The 17,760-nt window shown below is 42.3% G+C and overlaps 1 long non-coding RNA gene across 1 annotated transcript; it reads left to right on the plus strand.

The window, feature by feature from the left end:
• Positions 1-9,895: 9,895 nt before the first annotated feature.
• On the plus strand, positions 9,896-17,742 carry LOC118839997. Its single transcript, XR_005009648.1, has 3 exons — positions 9,896-10,052; positions 15,709-15,806; positions 17,599-17,742. It is a non-coding gene; the product is annotated as an uncharacterized LOC118839997 (long non-coding RNA).
• Positions 17,743-17,760: the final 18 nt, after the last annotated feature.

The following is a 17,760-nucleotide window of genomic DNA, read 5'->3' on the forward strand; positions in this document are numbered from 1 at the left end:
TGTATTTTGAGCAATCTGCCTTCTCTTTTTTTTTGAAAATTTTGTCCACTATTTGTCTATCTCTAGTCCTGTGGCACATTTCTTATTTTTCTTTAATGTTTCAAGAATCTATACAGGAAGCCCAATGAACACATTGGCTCATTTAGTATCTTGGTATGTATTTTCTTTTTTCAAATTTTTATTTTTCTAATTTTTAATTTATGAAATAAAACAAGCATTTCTACAATATAGCAGAAAAATAAAAAGGTGATTGCACATGAAACTGCAAATCTATTAAGTACAACTTACTGTTTGCTTTTTTGTTTGTCCTTTCTTTTCTTTTTTTCTTTTGAAAAATTTTATTTGTTTTCAGTTTTCAACATTCACTTCTATAAGATTTTGAGTTCTAAATTTTCTTCCCCTCCCTCCGCTTCTCCTTTCCAAGACAGCATGCAATCTAATATAGGCTATACATTTACAATCATATCAAACATATGTCCACGTTAGTCATGTTAGAAAGAAGAGTTAGAACCAAAAGGAAAAACCCTGACTCTAGGCCTGGTGGCACTCTATCCACTCTGCCACCTAGCTGCCCTAATAAAAGACTAATTTGTATTCAGACTCCATAGTTCTTTCTCTGGATGTGGATAGCATTTTCTATCATGAGTCTTTTGGAATTGCCTTAGCTCCTTTTATTGCAGAGAAGAGTTAAGTCTATCAAAGTTGGTCATTGCACAATGTTGCTGTTACTGTGTACAATGTTCTCCTTGTTCTGCTCACTTCACTCAGCATCAGCTCATGTGAGTCTTTCCGGGTTTTTCTTTTTTTTCTTAAGATTTTTTATTTTTTAGTTTACAACACTCAGTTCCACATGTTTTTGAACTCCAGATTTTCTTCCCCTCCTTCCCCTCTTCCCTCCCCTCTTCCTTCCCCCTCAAGATGGCATGAAATCTGATATAACTCCTACATATAGCTTCACATTAAACTTATTTACACAATAAAGAAGAATTATGACCAATGGAATGAATCATGAGAAAGAAGAAACAAAACCAAAATAAAAGAGAAAAAAAAGAGAGCAAATAGTTTGCCTCAATCTGCATTCAGACTCCATAGTTCTTTCTCTGGATGTAGCTAGCTGTCTCCATCACGAGTCCTTTGGAGTTGTCTTTGAACCTTATATTGCTAAAAAGAGCCAAGTCTATCAAAGTTAGTCATCACAGAATCAATATGTCTGTGGTTACATACAGTGTTTTCCTGATTCTGCTCTGCTCACTCAGCATCAGATCATGTAGATCTTTCCAGGTTATTATGAAGTCTGTATCTTCCCCATTTCTTATAGCACAATAGTATTCCATTACATTCATATACCACAACTTGTTTAGCCATTCCCCAATTGAAGGTCATCGCCTTGATTTCCAATTCTTTGGTACCACAAAAAGAGCTGCTATAAATATTTTTGTACATACTTGTCCATTTCCCACTTGTGATCTCTTTGGGATACAGCCCCAGAAGTGGTATTGCTGGGTCAAAGGGTATGAACATTTTTATAGCTCTTTGGGCATAATTCCAAATTGCTCTCCAGAAAGACTGGATCAGTTCAAAACTCCGCCAACAATGTAACAGTGTTCCAATTTTCCCACATCCTCTCCAGCATTCATCATTTTCCTGTTTTGTCATGTTAGCCAATCTGACAGGAGAGATGCGGTACCTAAGAGTTGTTTTGATTAGCATTTCTCTAATCAGTAGTGATTTTGAGCATTTTTTCATATGCCTATAGATATTTTTAATCTCTTCCTCTGAAAACTGCCTGTTCATATCCTTTGACCATTTCTCACTTGGGGAATGACTTGTATTCCTAGAAATTTGGCTCAGTTCCCTGTATATTTTAGAAATGAGGCCTTTATCAGAGACACCAGTTGTAAAGATTTTCTCCCAATTTTCTGCTTCCTTCCTAATCTTCATTGCATTGGCTTTTTTTACACAAAACTTTTCAACTTAACATAATCAAAATTATCCATTTTGCATTTTGTAATGCTCTCTATCTCTTGTTGAGTCATGAATTCTTTCTTTTCTCATAAATCTGGCAGGTAAACTATTCCTTGCTCTCCCAAATTGCTTATAGTATCAGCCTTTATTCCTAAATCATGAACCCATTTTGAGTTCATTTTGGTATATAGTGTAAGATATTGGTCTATGCCCAGTTTCTGCCCTACCATTTTCCAATTTTCCCAGCAGTTTTTGTGAATTAGTGAATTCTTAGCCCAGAAGCTGGCCTCTTTGGGTTTATCAAAGAGCAGATTGCTATAGTCATTGACTTCTCCATCTTGTGTACCTAACCTATTCCACCGATCCACCACTCTGCTTCTCAGCCAGTACCAAGTAGTTGGGATGACTGCTGCTTTATAGTACAGTTTAATATCTGGTATGGCTAGGCCACCTTCTCCAGTATTTCTTTTCATTAATTCCCTAGATATTCTGGACCTCTTGTTCTTCCAGATGAATTTTGTTATTATTTTATCCAGCTCTGTTTTCCAGATTTTTCTGAAGTCTGCCTGCTCATCATTTCTTATGTAACAATAGTATTCCATTACATTCCTATACCACAACTTTTTTAGCCATTCTCCAATTGATGGGCATCCCCTTAATTTCCAATTCTTGGCTACCACAAAAAGAGCTGCTATAAATATTTTTGTACATGTGGGTACTTTCCCCATTTTGTAACAACAATGCTACTTGCCACTACTGTGGTAAGGCCAATAACATCAGCACAGAGGAGGGCTGCTAGCACAACTTCTTTGATCTGCTTTTCTAAGTAAAGCAACTTTAAGGGGTTTACAATCTCACTTTAATTAAACATACATATATCATTCACTTAATTCAAGAGAAGTCAGCATCCTGAACTTCAGAGAAAACACAAACAGAAATTACAAGCAGAAATTATATAAACAGAGCAAATAACACAAATCAGCAGACAGGGCTTCTAATTGTCTGTCCATAGCAATACATACACAGCAACCAGAGAGAAAAACAACAACATCTGGGTTTTCAAAATGGGGGTGGGGGAAGGGCCTTAACAGCTATCCAGAGCCCCATCTGGTCAAATCATATGACATTCTTCCATTGAGTGAGCCCCCAAAGCAAAACCTCTCCTCCCACAGTTCTGAGAATTCTAGCTTAAGGGCTACCCTCAGAGTATATATACCCTTTTTCAGAGCCCAAGGGCTTCATATTTCTTGAGGACCTCTTGTGATTTAATTAGCAAAAGAATGTGGGCCTTCCTACAAACAAAGGCAAGACTTAATCAAAGGCACTTGATTGCCTTAGTGCTGACAAGCACTCCAAAAGAAAAAACAGTAAAAAGTCCCACTTTGTTTGCCTTTACGCATTTTTATGATCTTTTTGGGATACAGACCTAGAAGTGGTATTGCTGGGTCAAAGGACATGGACAGTTTTATAGCCTTTTGGGCATAGTTCTTGGTATGTATTTTCATTCAGGCTGGTTAACTTGAACTCACTGAGGACAATGAGGTGCTTTCTTATCTCCTTAGTTACCTCGGGATTCGATGAACTATTAATCATTTTTGCTTTATTTTTTCCCAGCCCCAAAATAGTTTTCTTTGGCAAAGGAATTGAAAGCAAAATAAGAATGAAGGATTTCTGCCTTCTACCTCTCATTGATGGTCATTATTCTGTGTTCCCAGAATAGTGGCTCTATCCCTTCTTTAATCTTTCACTTAATCCCAAACCGCAGTGAAAAGAGAAGTTTTTGTTACTCTTGGTGCGGTGAAATTGCATCTTGTTATGGTCCCCCACAAATACTGCGTGTATTAACAATCCAGCTAGCAGCTTCTGTGGGGGTGTAAGATCCCCCCACAGCCGGCACCCAGGAGGCTGCCGGGCACGCCAGAAAAGCACAGGTTCTTTTTAATTGCTTAAACAAGGAAAGCACGGTGAAGGGGTTGACCAGCTTTCTTTAATCCAGCATTCAGTTAGCATACAGACAACATTCATCTAGTTCAGGGGAAAACGCCAGCATTCAGTTAGCATTCAATTAGTTCAGGGGAGCAAAGAGACAAGCATCAACAGACAGGCCAAATACAGATTACAGTTAGCTAGTTCAGGGGAACAAACAACCACTACCCCGAACTTCAGAACTAAATACAAACAAATTACAAATATCAACAGACAGACCCAATACAATTCGTAGTTACCAACATCTGGGCTCAGCCCGAGAGCAAGGGCTGGCCCAGAGTCACGCTCCCCACCACTGATGCGCTAACCAGAAAAGGAAAGAGAACTCTTCAAGCTGTCCTCTCCCCTCTTATAGAGTTTTTGACATCATCAAGCGCTGCCTGAATGACCAGGGCGATTGGTTCTTGAGTTGGCCTCTCCTCCTAGTGTAGACTAGGTTAACACCCAATAGGGCATGGCTCTAGAGTCAACACCTCCCCTCAGCCAGCCCCATGACTCATCACACAGGAAGTTCTCTGCTTCCAGGCATGGCCCAGCAATGCTCAATGAGATAAACCGAGTCACTGAAAGAAAACAAGGCCACTCTGGCTACACTGTGTCACTTAGTATAGTAGGTAGGCATAAAAGTAGCCAGTATAAGGCAATAATAAATAGGAAATAGGAAGGAAGAGTGTAAAGGTATGAGCCAAACTGCCTCCTAAATCAATTAAGGTTAAGTTCAGAGACTACTGCTAAATTAAGAGGAACCAGTTAGACCCCAGCAAATGGCCCTTGGTCTGCAAACTGCAGATAAGCTCCAGATATATGCAGTAAAAACAGAAAAACATGATGCTAATAAGGGAACCCCAATCCCCTAGCCTTAATAACTTTGAGATGATATTGTTATGCTAATGATAACCACTCAGAACCTTATAAGAAAGGGACCCTAAAACATTGTCCCTTGATTACTTCTTCAACTGTTAAGGCTCCATACTGCCTGATTGCTCTTAATTTCAATCAGCAATTATGTGACTTGTGCCCTCCTCCCTACTCTATCTCTTTCCCTCACTGTCTACCTCTCTGTCCCACCCCTCCTCATGCAGTCCCCCAAATCTGCTTCTGTACTCTCTGTACCTTTTTTTTTCTGTACCTTATTAAAGTGACTGATGCATTTGTTCTCTGCTTGCTGCTATCACGATCTCTCCTTGGGAATGTCTAAAGAACCAGACTTGTTTACCCTGACCCAACTGGGGACCCCTTCTGGTCCTATTCTTTAAGGCATAAACCGGGTACCAGGGCTAGGACTTAATTTTTCTACAGCCACAGGTAACATGGGTAAGCTGGGAGATGTGAATCTACTGGTGGAAAGCAAGGACAGACAAAGGAACCCTGTGCCCCCTCCAGGTAGGGACCTCCCCTTAGACTTGGGCTTAATGGAACACTGTTTTTGTTCATTGGTGATCTCAGTTCATTTTTAAGCTTTAGTGGTTCTGACATGCTTATAGGGCTATGACCATAGCCAGATGAGTGGATCACTCCATCAAGGTATGAAGGACAAGAAGTCACCATAAAAAGATGGAAATTGAGGAAATAGATTGAGCCAGGCAAACAATCCTAAAACTTCCTGTATCTTGCTTCTTAACCTGGTACTCACCTCCTGGACTGAATTTTTGCTCCTACAATCAGTTTTCCCACTCGTCCTAAACTCCTAGATTTGGGGACTCTGGAGAGAGATCCTAACACCAACCCAGCTGGGTCTTTTGGTTTATACTTGTGCATTTCTTATATGAGACCTCACTGTTACAATCCCAAATAAGGAATCCCCTTCCTTTACCTTGGTGGACACCTATTTCCAGCATCTTTTGGTTTTTCCCCCAGTGATATTTAACAGTATTACTGATTTTCTAAAGCAGACAAGATGGCCGGTGGCCCACATCAGTTGCCAGTTGCTAGCTATTTGGCAAGTCAGCCAGCAGGGGGCTTCTGAGACCATCGAGCTTCAGTGACAGTCATCTAAGACCTCTGAGGGAAGCAAACTCTTGGCTTGGGCATTAGAGTCAATAGTCTTGGCCCCAGACAGTACCTGGAACTCTGCCAGATTCTTTTGCCAGTTGGGTATAGGATTTCCCAGGGTTCCTGGACCAATTCCAGTTGTGGCTGGATTTCCAGCTTCAGAGATTCCTCACAGAGTTGACCAAAGTGCTGTTTCGTGGTGTCTGGCCTTAGAGATGGGGTTCTCCCTGCCTCACTGAAAATAGCCCTCTATTGGACAGTGTAGCTTCTTTTGGAAACTCAAGGAGTTTTCTGATGCTCATTTTGGGGCTGAGATTGCTAATGGGCAAATTTATCAACTCGAGAAAGGGCAGTAGATCATCGAGGAATATGTCAGCATGAAAGTCTGGACCCTCAAGTCAAAAGCTACTATAAAATAACTTTCCTTGTTCTGGTAAATTTCTGGAAAATTTGGTCATGGCTATCCATCATGAATTAACCCTGGTAGATATGGCTACTAATGTATTCCCAACAAGATCGAGATAAATAGAAAGTATGTCTGACCTTGTTGAGATATTCAAGTTTCATTACTTTTTTTGATTAACAAAGTGCCTGGCACATAGTAGGCAATTAATAAACAACTGACTTAGCTTCAGGGTTGAAGCATATGACAAATGCATTAGCAGATGTGGGATTCTTAACAAGTTTGCTAGTAAGCACCAGTTGTTTGGTGGTGTCAGTCAACAAACATTTATTAAATGCCTACTATGTGCTAGATACTATGCTAAGCCCTGGGTATATCAGGTTAGGGGAGGAAATCACTCACCTCTCTTTTTCTACCAATATCACTGGCTGAATGATTAACCAGGCAGCTTTAACTGGCTATTATACAAGGTTATGCTAATTACTTAACTGACAAGAACAAAAGCAGGTCTTGAATTTGGGGACTCTGGAGAGAGATCCTAACACCAGTCAGTCTTCTGACTCCAAATCTAGTGTTCTTTTATTACATCACATTGAAGTTAAAAAAAGAAGCATGAGGGGCAGCTAGGTGGTGCAGTGAGTAGAGCACCAGCCTTGGAGTCAGGGGGACTGAGTCAGACATTTGACACATTTACTAGCTGTGTGACCTTGGGCAAGTCACCTAACCCCAATCCTGCCTTCCCTCATCCAAAAAAAGAAAAAAAAGAAAAGAGAAAAAAAAAAGAAGCATGAACCTTAATCTGTGTTATCTGAGGACACAAATCAGATAAGTCAGAGTTGACATTAACGTGTATTAACATCCGAATAGTCTAGATTTAAAGAAAGTTTGTACAAAATCCAAGAAGCTTTGTAGAGCTTTCACACTAAATACTCAAAACCCTTAGTCCAATCAACTACTTATCTCTTATTAACTATTAACTAGTTAACCCTTTATTGCCCAGAAAACAAAGAAAATCCCTTAGGTAGCCCATTTGTGGAGCTGCTAAGATGATTCTTTCTAAGTGTACTCTGGAGAAGGACCCTTTCTAGTCAAATGCTTTACTGATTCTTTCTTAAGGTAAAACCAAAAAGGTAAAAGCACCTCATGCTATGTTCTGTTTGGATCGATGAATTCTGGGAAGATCCCAACTCCACCGTGGGAGCATGTAGGATCAACTCTTCAGCCACTATGCTTACCCCAAATTATTTTGATCTGCATTAATGTCCAATCATATACTCTGCTAATATATGAGCACATTCCCCCCAAATTGGTTATAAATTCATCGTTTACTTGATTGCACAAAACTGCAAACTGTTTCAAGCCACTGTCCTCATGTAGTTAATGATAGCTCAACTTTAAATAGAACTTTATGGTTTACAAAGTGCTATCTTCACAATAACACTCTGAGGTAACATGTTATAGATGAGGAAACAGAGGCTCACAGAGGTTCTATGGCTGCATTTGGCTCTGTAATTTTTCTTTTGGAGGGGAGAAGGCAAGGCAATTGGGGTTAAGTGACTTGTCCAAGGTCACACAGCTAGTAAGTGTCAGTTGTCTGAGGCCAGATTTGAACTCAGGTGCTGCTGACTCCAGAGCCAGTGCTCTACTCCCTGCCACCTAGCTGCCCCTAGGGCCGCGTTTGGACACAGGGATATCTGGTATTGATAAGCAGTCATTTAGTGGCTTGAGACTCAGTTTCCTCATTTATAATGTGGGGATAATACAGGCTTGTTGTGACACTCCAATGAGACATGTTAAATCCTTTGCAAACTTCAAATGCTATGTTAATATTAGTATCATTATTGCTTGTGCTAGTACAAATTGTATCTAAGCCAGACTTCTGACTCCAAGTTCAAGGCTCACTCTAGTACATGGTTTCACATTACACCAACCTTTTCCTTTCCAAATTCATTCTCCCCAGAATCTCCCTAGGTTCAACACAAAAGTTAAGCCACAAAGAAAACCAAAATCAATCACAAGGCATTTGAGATCAAGGCCCTGTGTTAGCTGCCACGGAGAGATACAATGATACAAGTGTGTCAACAAGTGATACACTATTAACCATCAAACAAGTGAGCTTTGGAGATATTTCTAAGTGGGAGTAGGACGTCTAGGAAGATTTTAGTCAGCTAGTCAGGTAACAAGCACTTGTTACACATTTCCTTAATGTTTACTATGTTCCAGGACTGTGCTTTCAATGGGGATACAAAGAAAGGCAAAAACCAGGGTTCTTACCTTAGGGGCTTATATTGTAATGGGGGAGATCGTGAGCAAATAATTGTAGGAACAAGATATATACAGTGTAAATGGAAGGTAATCTCAGCTAAGGCTTGAAGAATGTAGGATTTAGTTGGGCTTTAAAAGATGGGGTAGGATTTGGACTGATGGTGGTGAAAAAGGAAGGCAAAGACTTGGCCTTAACCCCTCTTCCGGCAACCCAAATAAGGAGGGGCCAATTGAATCAATATCATTTATGCTGTGTTTTACTACTTAACTAGCCCTCTGCTCTTGGTGGCGGTGGTAAGCACATGATCAGATCCCTGTCCCCTAGGTGCTTACCATCTTTTGGAAGGGCAAGGACACACATTAAAGAATCATACAGCAGAAAGTACAATAAGGAGATAAACTGAATATAATCAGATTTCATAATAACTAATGCATAATTTCCTGTGTGTCTGGCAGCTGGATTGTGGAAAGGCAGTTTGGGGAAGGAAAGGATGGTACCTTAATTCTGTCCATGCTGGGTTCAGATTTTGCATTTGGTGGTATTGGTGTCGGGAGGCGAATAGTTGCGAACGAATCAATGTGCCAACTCCCCCCCCCCCCCAAAAAAAAAGCCAGACCAAAAACCAAATCCCAAAACCCACTGTTGGTTATCTCTAACATCCGGGATACATTGCTTTTATTTAGTTGTTGCTCTTCCGTTAGACTGGGAGCGCCTTGAGATCAAAGCCTGGTCTCTTTCCTTCCTTCCTTCCCTCCCTCCCCTCTCCCTCTTGTCTTTCTTTGCATCCCCGGCGCTTTGCCCATTGCCTGACCGATAGTAACTTAATGAGTGCTTGTGGACCAGAAGTCAAACAGAAGTTGCAAAGAAGTACGAGAACATCACTGTGACTACAGCGATGCATCCTGCATCGCAAGGCTTCTTAACCTTTGCTGTGGCCAGGACCCCTTTGCCATTCTAACCTGTGGACCACTTCCCAAGACTGCAGTTTTTAAATGCATAAAATGAAATGCGCTGGGTTACAAAGGAAATTGACCATAGTGAGTTACCGAAGTATACCAGGAACAAGGTCACTGAGCCCAAGTTAAGAAGCCGGTGCCTCAGCTGACACGGAAGGCCTACGAAAGCAGGGTCAGCATCTCTAATGCCACACAGAACCAGGGCACCGGTGGCGGCTGCAGTGACAGCTCCCCCCCCCCACTCCCCTCCCGCGCCAAGGTCCCGCCTACCTCGTCCCTGCCCCAGGCCCGCCCCGCGTCAGGGGGCGAGGGACCAACCGTAGAGGGCGCTCCTGGAAGAGGAGCTTGGCTCTGGGAGGTTTGAGGCGTTCTCCCTCCCCCGGCAGCACGGGGCTGGGCCGGCAGGGCCGCGTAGTCGCGTTTCTCTGGCAGCCGCTGTAGGGAGGCTGCGGGCGGGCGGCACGATGTGGCGGGCAGCGAGGCGGTAAGGCGCGCCCCCCTCCCCGGAGCATTAGAGAGCTGGGCTGGCATGGGGCTCCCGGCGAGGGTGGGAGGCCGGGGGGGCTCCTGATCTCTCCCCCGCCCTCCCCGTCCTCTCCCCTCTCCCAATTTCCTCCTCCTTTCTCCCTTCTGCTCCCCAACTTCTCTACCCCCACTATCCTCTTGTTTCTCTCCCCAATCCCCCCTCATTTTCTCCCCCCATCCTCTTGCCTCCCTCTCCCCACCCTCTTCTATCATTCTCCCCATCCACTTTCTCAATCTTCCCATCCTCTCCTGTCATCCTCCACTTCTCTTTTTTCATCCCCCCATCCTCTTCCTCCCCCCATCCTCCTCCTCCCTCCCATCCTGTTCTCCCCCATCTCCTCTTTGCACAGACTCTTTAAGTCCCGCCCCACCCCCACCCTCTCCTTGCCAATGCTCCACGTGTGCCCTTCCAAGTTGGTAAAGGTGATGGATTGGGGGGCTTTGCCCCTTTCCTGCGGGGGGGAGAGGAAGAGGAGGGTATTATCGCTGGTGGGCAGCGCCTGCCCAAGCCGCCTGTGTTTGCTTTCTGTTCCTGTTACTGAGCGGGGCCCGCATCGACAGACAGCTGGGCGAAGTCTTCACAGGCTTCCGGGCCTCCCGGGGCTCCGTTCCGTGGGCCCCCGGGGTGGGGGAGAGCTGTGACCCCGCCCCACCCAGGCTGGCATGCCGCTGGTGACTAATGCCTTGGCTATTTGTGCCACGCCCTCGCTTCTTCCCGGTGTTTTTGGAGCGGAGGGGAGCTGGAGGCCGGCAGATTGTGTCTCCCTGGGTGTGGTCTCGGTGGTAGTTTCTGCCCCCAGTAAGAAAACAGTGGCACGAGGCATGGGAATTTGATGATTAAAAACCAGAACGCCCTTTGAAGGGAGGAGGGCATTTCTTGGAATGGTTTTATCCTTGGGCACGGGGTGTGACTGGAAACTCTGTTGTAAACCTTTCTCAAAAAGTAAGGATTTGGGTTTGTGTTGTCCAAACAAAAGGCCTTTGTTGGGCTTTGGGGAACTTGCCAGGTGTCACACTAATTTGGGCTGAGCCTTATTCTTGGTACTGTAATCTAGTGAATGGCTCTAAAGTGCCAAGAGGAAACAGCTCAGCGTAATTGGAACACTTTTATGGAGAAGATTGATGACTAATATCTGACAGCTGTGGCTTTGTGTATATAAATACATGCAAGTGTGTGTGACCAAATTAAATTTTAAGGAGGGTTTTGCTTCCTGCTACAACTCTGAAAAGACTAATGACTGCCACTCACTGGAGCAGGGGGGCATCTCCGGTGGTCCTGATCTGTATCTCACCATTGGACCCAGATAGCTCTGGAGGAGAAAGTGAGGCTGGTGACTTTGCACAGTCCTCCCTCACTTCAATCCCATCCTCTTGCAAGTTGTGGCATGGCCTTCCTGATGTCATGGTCATCTTGGAGAATGAAGGACAAATGACAACAAAAAACAATGGTCACTCACCACCTCTGTACTCTAGCTCAATACCTCAGATTTGGACAATTTACTTTCCTTTTCTGGGTCTCAGTTTCCTCTCTTATTATTGAAAGTTGAACTAGGTTAGCTATAAGATTCCTTTAAGCTCTTCGATCCTGTGGATCCTGTGAGCAGACACAAATAGCTCCCTACCTATCTAGTCTTCTTACACTTTATTTCCTTCTACACTCGGAATGATCTTGTAAGTCTGACCTGGACACTCCTCCTTCCCTCTATCTCTATGCCTAGGTTGTCTTGTATGCCTGGAAAGCTATGTCCTCTCCCTTGTTCTTGTATCTTCTTTCAAGACTCAATTCAAATCTCACCTTTTGTATGCGACCTGTCTCTGTCTCCCCAGCTGCCAATGGCCTTCCTCTTTCTTTCAGATTACTTTCCGTCTGCTTTGTAAGGATCTTGTATGTACATAGTTACTGTAGTTTTCTCATCCTTCGAATTAAATTCCTCTAGACTAGAGCAAGGACTGGTTTTTGGTCTTTTCTTTGTCTTTCTTTGTATCCTCAGCTTTATTGCAGTGCCTGGCACATAGTAAGCACTTAATAAATGCTTGTTGACTGACATTCTGTAGATTACAATATTGCAATAAAAAGTTAACTTCAGGTGACAGGATGGTTGAATATTCTGTTCACCACTGAAAGACTTCATTTAAGTAAGATATTTAATTTATGCAGATCTTTTAAAAGGTATCACATAGATATAATTACCCACTCATTGATTCCATACCAGTTTCCTTTAGAATATTTGGAGGCTAAAATTGTGAGGCACTGTGGTATAGTGGAGGGATGCCTAGTTCTGGAATACATTAACCTGGGTTCAGATCCTGCTTCTGACACTTAATCTCTGTTTTAGGCAAGTCATTTAGCTCTCTCTAATGTAAAAGTAAGGAGGTTGGATTAGCTGGCCTCAGAGGGCCCTTTACGCTCTAGATTTATGACTACAGGAGTGGCATGAGTTTCCACCATTTTCTGAATAATTCAGGCAAAAGTTGTTTTATTACAGAAATAAAACATACATATATGTAGGACTTTAAGGCTTAAAAGACCCTTTTCCTCACAAGAACCCCTAAGTGTTATCATCATCCTCGTTTTACAAAATCGGAAAACAAGCTCAGATAGTTTAAGAGATTTGTCCATGTTTGGACGGCTATTAAATAATCCAGTTTGGGATTAGAACCCATATCCTTACTCTGAATTCACCATTCTTTATGGTGTACCAAGGTGCCTAGTCCAGTGTCTGCTATAGCATCTGATTTGTTTGTACTAAAGACGTGACAAAGGGGTAAGAAAAGTCTTTGGAAGTTGTCTAGTCTAATCCCTTTGTTTTACAGAAGAGGAAATTAAGGCCTAAGTGATTTGCTCAAGGTCACATAACTGGTTTAGTGTCAGAGCCAATACTTGCACCTAGGTCTCTGACAAAATCCACCCCTTTCCCCCCCAAGACTATGTTAGTAACATATTGTGGAAAGGAATATAATAACCTTTCTTAGCTGCTATCTATTAATAGATAGTTATCTCCCCTAACATGCTACTCTGATGACTCGCTTTGTCATAGAGAGGATCTTGGATTTTCATAGGATTTAGAGCCAGAAGGAGAACAATCCCAGTATTTTACACATGGGGAAAGTGAGAGCCAGGGATATTGTGTGATTTTTTTTTTTCTCTCAAGGTCATCCAGGTAGTTCTATACTACCTGAGCTTTAAGGAGATCATACCAAGCTAGAAAGGTGTAGACCAAGCCAGCCAAATTCAGAGAGGTTTTTCACCAGAGTGGTGGCCACGTTAATTCCTGCAGCCCATCTGCTAAGACATGGTGGGGTTGTATGATGGGTGTTGGTGGTAATATGGTAGGCATGTTGGTAAAAATCACAGATCTTTATAATAACAATTAACAGTAAGCTCAGTTTACTTAGTCTAAAAGTTAATTATTTATTGAGAGTGCTAGGAATCTTTCTGAAGCTGTTGACGTTTTTGGGGGGCAATTATGATGCCATTCAATAAATGATTGCTTCACTTAATTCCTTTGACCTGAAAGGGGTGATGTCACATAGAAACTTTGCCACTCCCCTCTCCCCCAACTGGATTTGAAGTCAGAAAACCTGGCTTCAAATCCAAGTTCTGCTATACTACGGGTGTATGACCCTAGGCAAGTCACTCAACCAGCATCACTGTGACTCTGCATCCTTCCTTACCTTCCAGACGTCTCCATCCATCATCTTTGACTTACTGCATCTTTCAGATATGCCTTTCTTTTTAATCTTTTCCCCCCTTTTAGAAATTTATTTTTAGTTTTCAAAATTCACTTTTATAAGATTTTGACCTCCAAAATTTCCCCCCCCCTTCTCTCCCTTCCTTCCCAAGACAGCAAGCAATCTGATAAAGGTTATACATGTATGATCATATTAAACATATTTCCACATTAGTTATGTTGTGAAAGAAGAATCAGAATGAAAGGGAAAAACCACGAGAAAGAGAAAACAGCAATGAAAGAGAATAGTGTGCTTGGACCTGTATTCAGACTCTGCAGTTCTTTCTTTGGATGTGGGCAGTATTTTCCATTGTGAGTCTTTCAGAATTGTGTTAGATCATCATATTGCTGAGAAGAGCTAAGCCTATCAAAGTCGATCCTGGCCCAATGTTGCTGTTGCCGTGTACAATGTTTTCCTGGTTCTGCTCACTTCACTCCACATCTGATGTACCTTTTGAGGGAGTGCTTAAATACTGGGAAGATGTGGTCCAATAGTAAAGGAAAATTAGCTTATCTGCTAAGACCATCTCATCTAATGTGATCTAAACTGGACCAAATAGATTCACGGTTCCTGGAACTGAGAAACTAGAAAAGGCAAGGCCAAATATACAACCATTTATACGACAGGTCACAATTCTCATTCATTCAACAAACACAGTATTGTTAATTGTGGAAGATCTAGCTTCTGCCCTCTTTAGACGGGTTCTTAACCTGAAATTTGTGAACTAGCTCTTAAAAAAAAGTTTCGATAACTGTATTTCAATGTAATCGGTTTCTTTTGTAATCCTTTGGGGCAGCTAGTGGCCAAGTGGATAAATATCTGGTGCAAAGTCAGGAAAATGGATCTTCCTGGGTTCAAATCTGGCCTCAGACACTTATTACCTCTGTTACACTGGGCGAGTCACTTAACCCTGTTTGTCTCAGTTTCCTCATCTGTCAACAGATCTGGAGAAGTGATGAGATTAGGGAACCATAGGTTTTTAGGGGTACCTGAGACCCCCAAATCCTGCCAAATGAATTTGACTCAAGCCTTCTCACAGCCAAAGAAAAACAAAGTTTATTAAAGATTAGCCATATTGGGTATGGCTAATTAGGGAGCCTGAGCATTTGTGACGCTAATGCCAGGGGGCCAGATTATTCTGAGTTGAGCTAAATTGAATCTGAGCACCTTCATGGAGGCAAAATGGAGTTTATATACAGAAAAATTGTGGGAGGGATCTAGGGGTGGTCAGGTAGACGTGGGGTTTAGGGAGAGTCTTGAGGAGGAGTCTAAGGAGGATCTAGTCACTGGAATGACTAGAGGTCAGACTCCCGGAGTGAGATTAAGGGTGGGAAATAGCTGGAGGCCACCTGGAGATAACAGACTATACAGGCCTAGGCTAGTTTTAGGGTAACTAAGATTTGGGCCTAGAGATAAGGGAAGGTTTATGGCCTCAAGGGAAGGGCAGATCAAGTGGGAAGATTGAAGGAGAGTTCAGGGGGGTTCCCAGAGATTGTACCCCATCAGAATGAAATGGCAAACCACTCCAGTACCTTTGCCAAGAAAACCCCAAATGGGGTCACAAAGAGTCAGACATGACTGAAAGACAACTGAACAACTTGTAATCCTACAGATTTTATTTTGTACATTTAGAAACATCATCCTGAGAAGGGGTCCACAGGTTTCACCTAACTGCCAAAAGGGTCTATGGCATACAAAATATTAAGAGTTCAAAGTCTGGGAACTTATGGTCAAGCTGGGAAGCTGAGACCACAGAACAATACAAGGTGGTGCATGTGCAGACAAGTACTGGGATAGGAAGAAAAGATTCCTGTTCTCTAATGGGGAAAGGGCTTCCCTGCATTTTAAACTTAATTCTGAATTCAGTTTATTTTCCCTTGCAGATTTTGTGCATTACAAAAGGGACGGGCAATTCTTGGCAGGTCACCTGGCCAAGGGACATTTAATAATAGAACCAAGGCAACTCTCGATATGGAAGGAGGTGAGTGGTACTGGATGGACCTTTGGCAATGATTTGCCTAAAATGTCACTTCTCTCTCTGATATGTCTCAGTTATCTGAGTTAGAATTCGGTCGTATATCACTTGGCTTGTCAAACATTTGTGTGAGTATGTTAAAGACATCTTCAGTCAGTAAGAATTTACTAAGTGCCCACTGTGTGCCAGGCATAAACTACTAGTGGCTTGACCTGGGTAGAGATGTAGCTACCCTGAGGGAAAGCTTCATTTGGGGTGTGAGGAATGCTGTCCTTCAGACTCTTTGGAGCACTTTACTTGAGTGACGTCCCCCTCCCATATTCTCCTGTTAGATATGTGGGAACCGAAGGGGATGCCTTAGAAAAAAGGTACGGACTTGTGGCCAAGAGGCTGGCCTGTAAGCTGTCTCAACAAAATGGCACTGATGCGCTAAGCTGTGGCAGAATTCACATGTAATTGATCAAACTTAAATGAATAATTTCAAAGCATCTTCAGACTATGGATTGACTTTACCTGTACAGGTTTGTTCATTATAGTTTAAGGTATTGTCTTTGAGAATGGACTAAATGGGAGATTTTAAGACATGAATCCATAAAAGGTGTCCCAAAAGTCCTCCTGCAATTTTAAGGTACTAAAGGAAAGCTATTATAAAGCTAGTTAGGCCATTAAAAAGAACAAAACAAAACTTAAAACTACATTAAGATTTTTTGGGACACCTCATATATTGAAATTAAAGTATATTATCTGTGTGTGTTTGTATATTATGTATTTATGCATTATATTATATGTATGTACGTATATGGGCAGCTAGGTGGCGCTGGAGTTGAGAAGACTCCTCTTCCTGAGTTCAAATCTGGCCTCAGACACTTACTAGCTGTGTGACCCTGGGCAAGTCACTTAACCCCGTTTGCCTCAGTTTCCTCATCTGTAAAATGAGCTGGAGAAGGAAATAGCAAATCCCTCCAGTATCTCTGTCGAGAAATCCCACATGGGGTCAGAAAGAGTCCGCCATGGCTGAGACGGCTGGACAACTACAAATGTATGTATATGTTGTGTGTACACACACATACGCACAAGGAACTCAGTATTTTTTAAACCAACTTTGTTCACCGAGTAACGTCTTAGTAGTGAACGTTTGTTGGCTCTTTGCTTCTTTACTTGTGGGCCTGTGGCTCAACAGATGAAGATGGGCTGTGGTGTGATGTGCAAAGAGCCTTGGACCCTGGTTCAGGTTATGGCTACGTCTCTCTAGTTCTGAGACGGGTCACTTAATTTCTCCATGACTCACTTTAATAATCTGTCCATTAGGATAATCACCTTGTACTTTGGGCAGAAAATGTTTTGTAAACTCTGAAGGAACAATGCGAACGCTTATTATCATTTCGTGCTCGGACTGTAGTGGTTATTTAATTGTAGCCTTTTTCTGGGCTGCTGTTTCTTCACATTTTTCTCTTATTCATTAGGATGAATTAGACTGAGTTTTAGAGATCAGCATTGTTTGAAATTCCTTGTGACATTAATTGGTGGTACCCCCTGAAATGTCCATGAAGTCTTTGGGTACAATAATCACCTGTGTTTTGCACAAAAGTGAAAATTCACATTAATCCCTGCACACCTGTCTTCAACCAAGTGAAAGTGAGGGAGCAAGGAAGTTCTGCTTCACTGCACTGACCTGTAAAGTGTGAAGTACCATTGGAAAGATAAATGACAAATCAATGCATTGTTTGAAACTGTATAATTTTGTTTTCTGCTTCTACTGGTACTGGTTATCTAACATACTTTTCCTCCATTCCTATAGCAGGCCCGCCTATTCATATGACTGATGGTATGTGAATCTGTGTGAATGCTTTTTTCTTCACTTTCAGTTTTTAGCATTAATACTTCCTTGCTTTTTATGATGGAGGTGGGGGAGAATACTGAAATAAAATAATTTTTAAAAAAATTACCTTGCCTTGCTTGA

The sequence above is a fragment of the Trichosurus vulpecula genome, chromosome 2 (assembly GCF_011100635.1).
Source record: "Trichosurus vulpecula isolate mTriVul1 chromosome 2, mTriVul1.pri, whole genome shotgun sequence".
Taxonomy (NCBI): Eukaryota; Metazoa; Chordata; class Mammalia; order Diprotodontia; family Phalangeridae; genus Trichosurus; species Trichosurus vulpecula.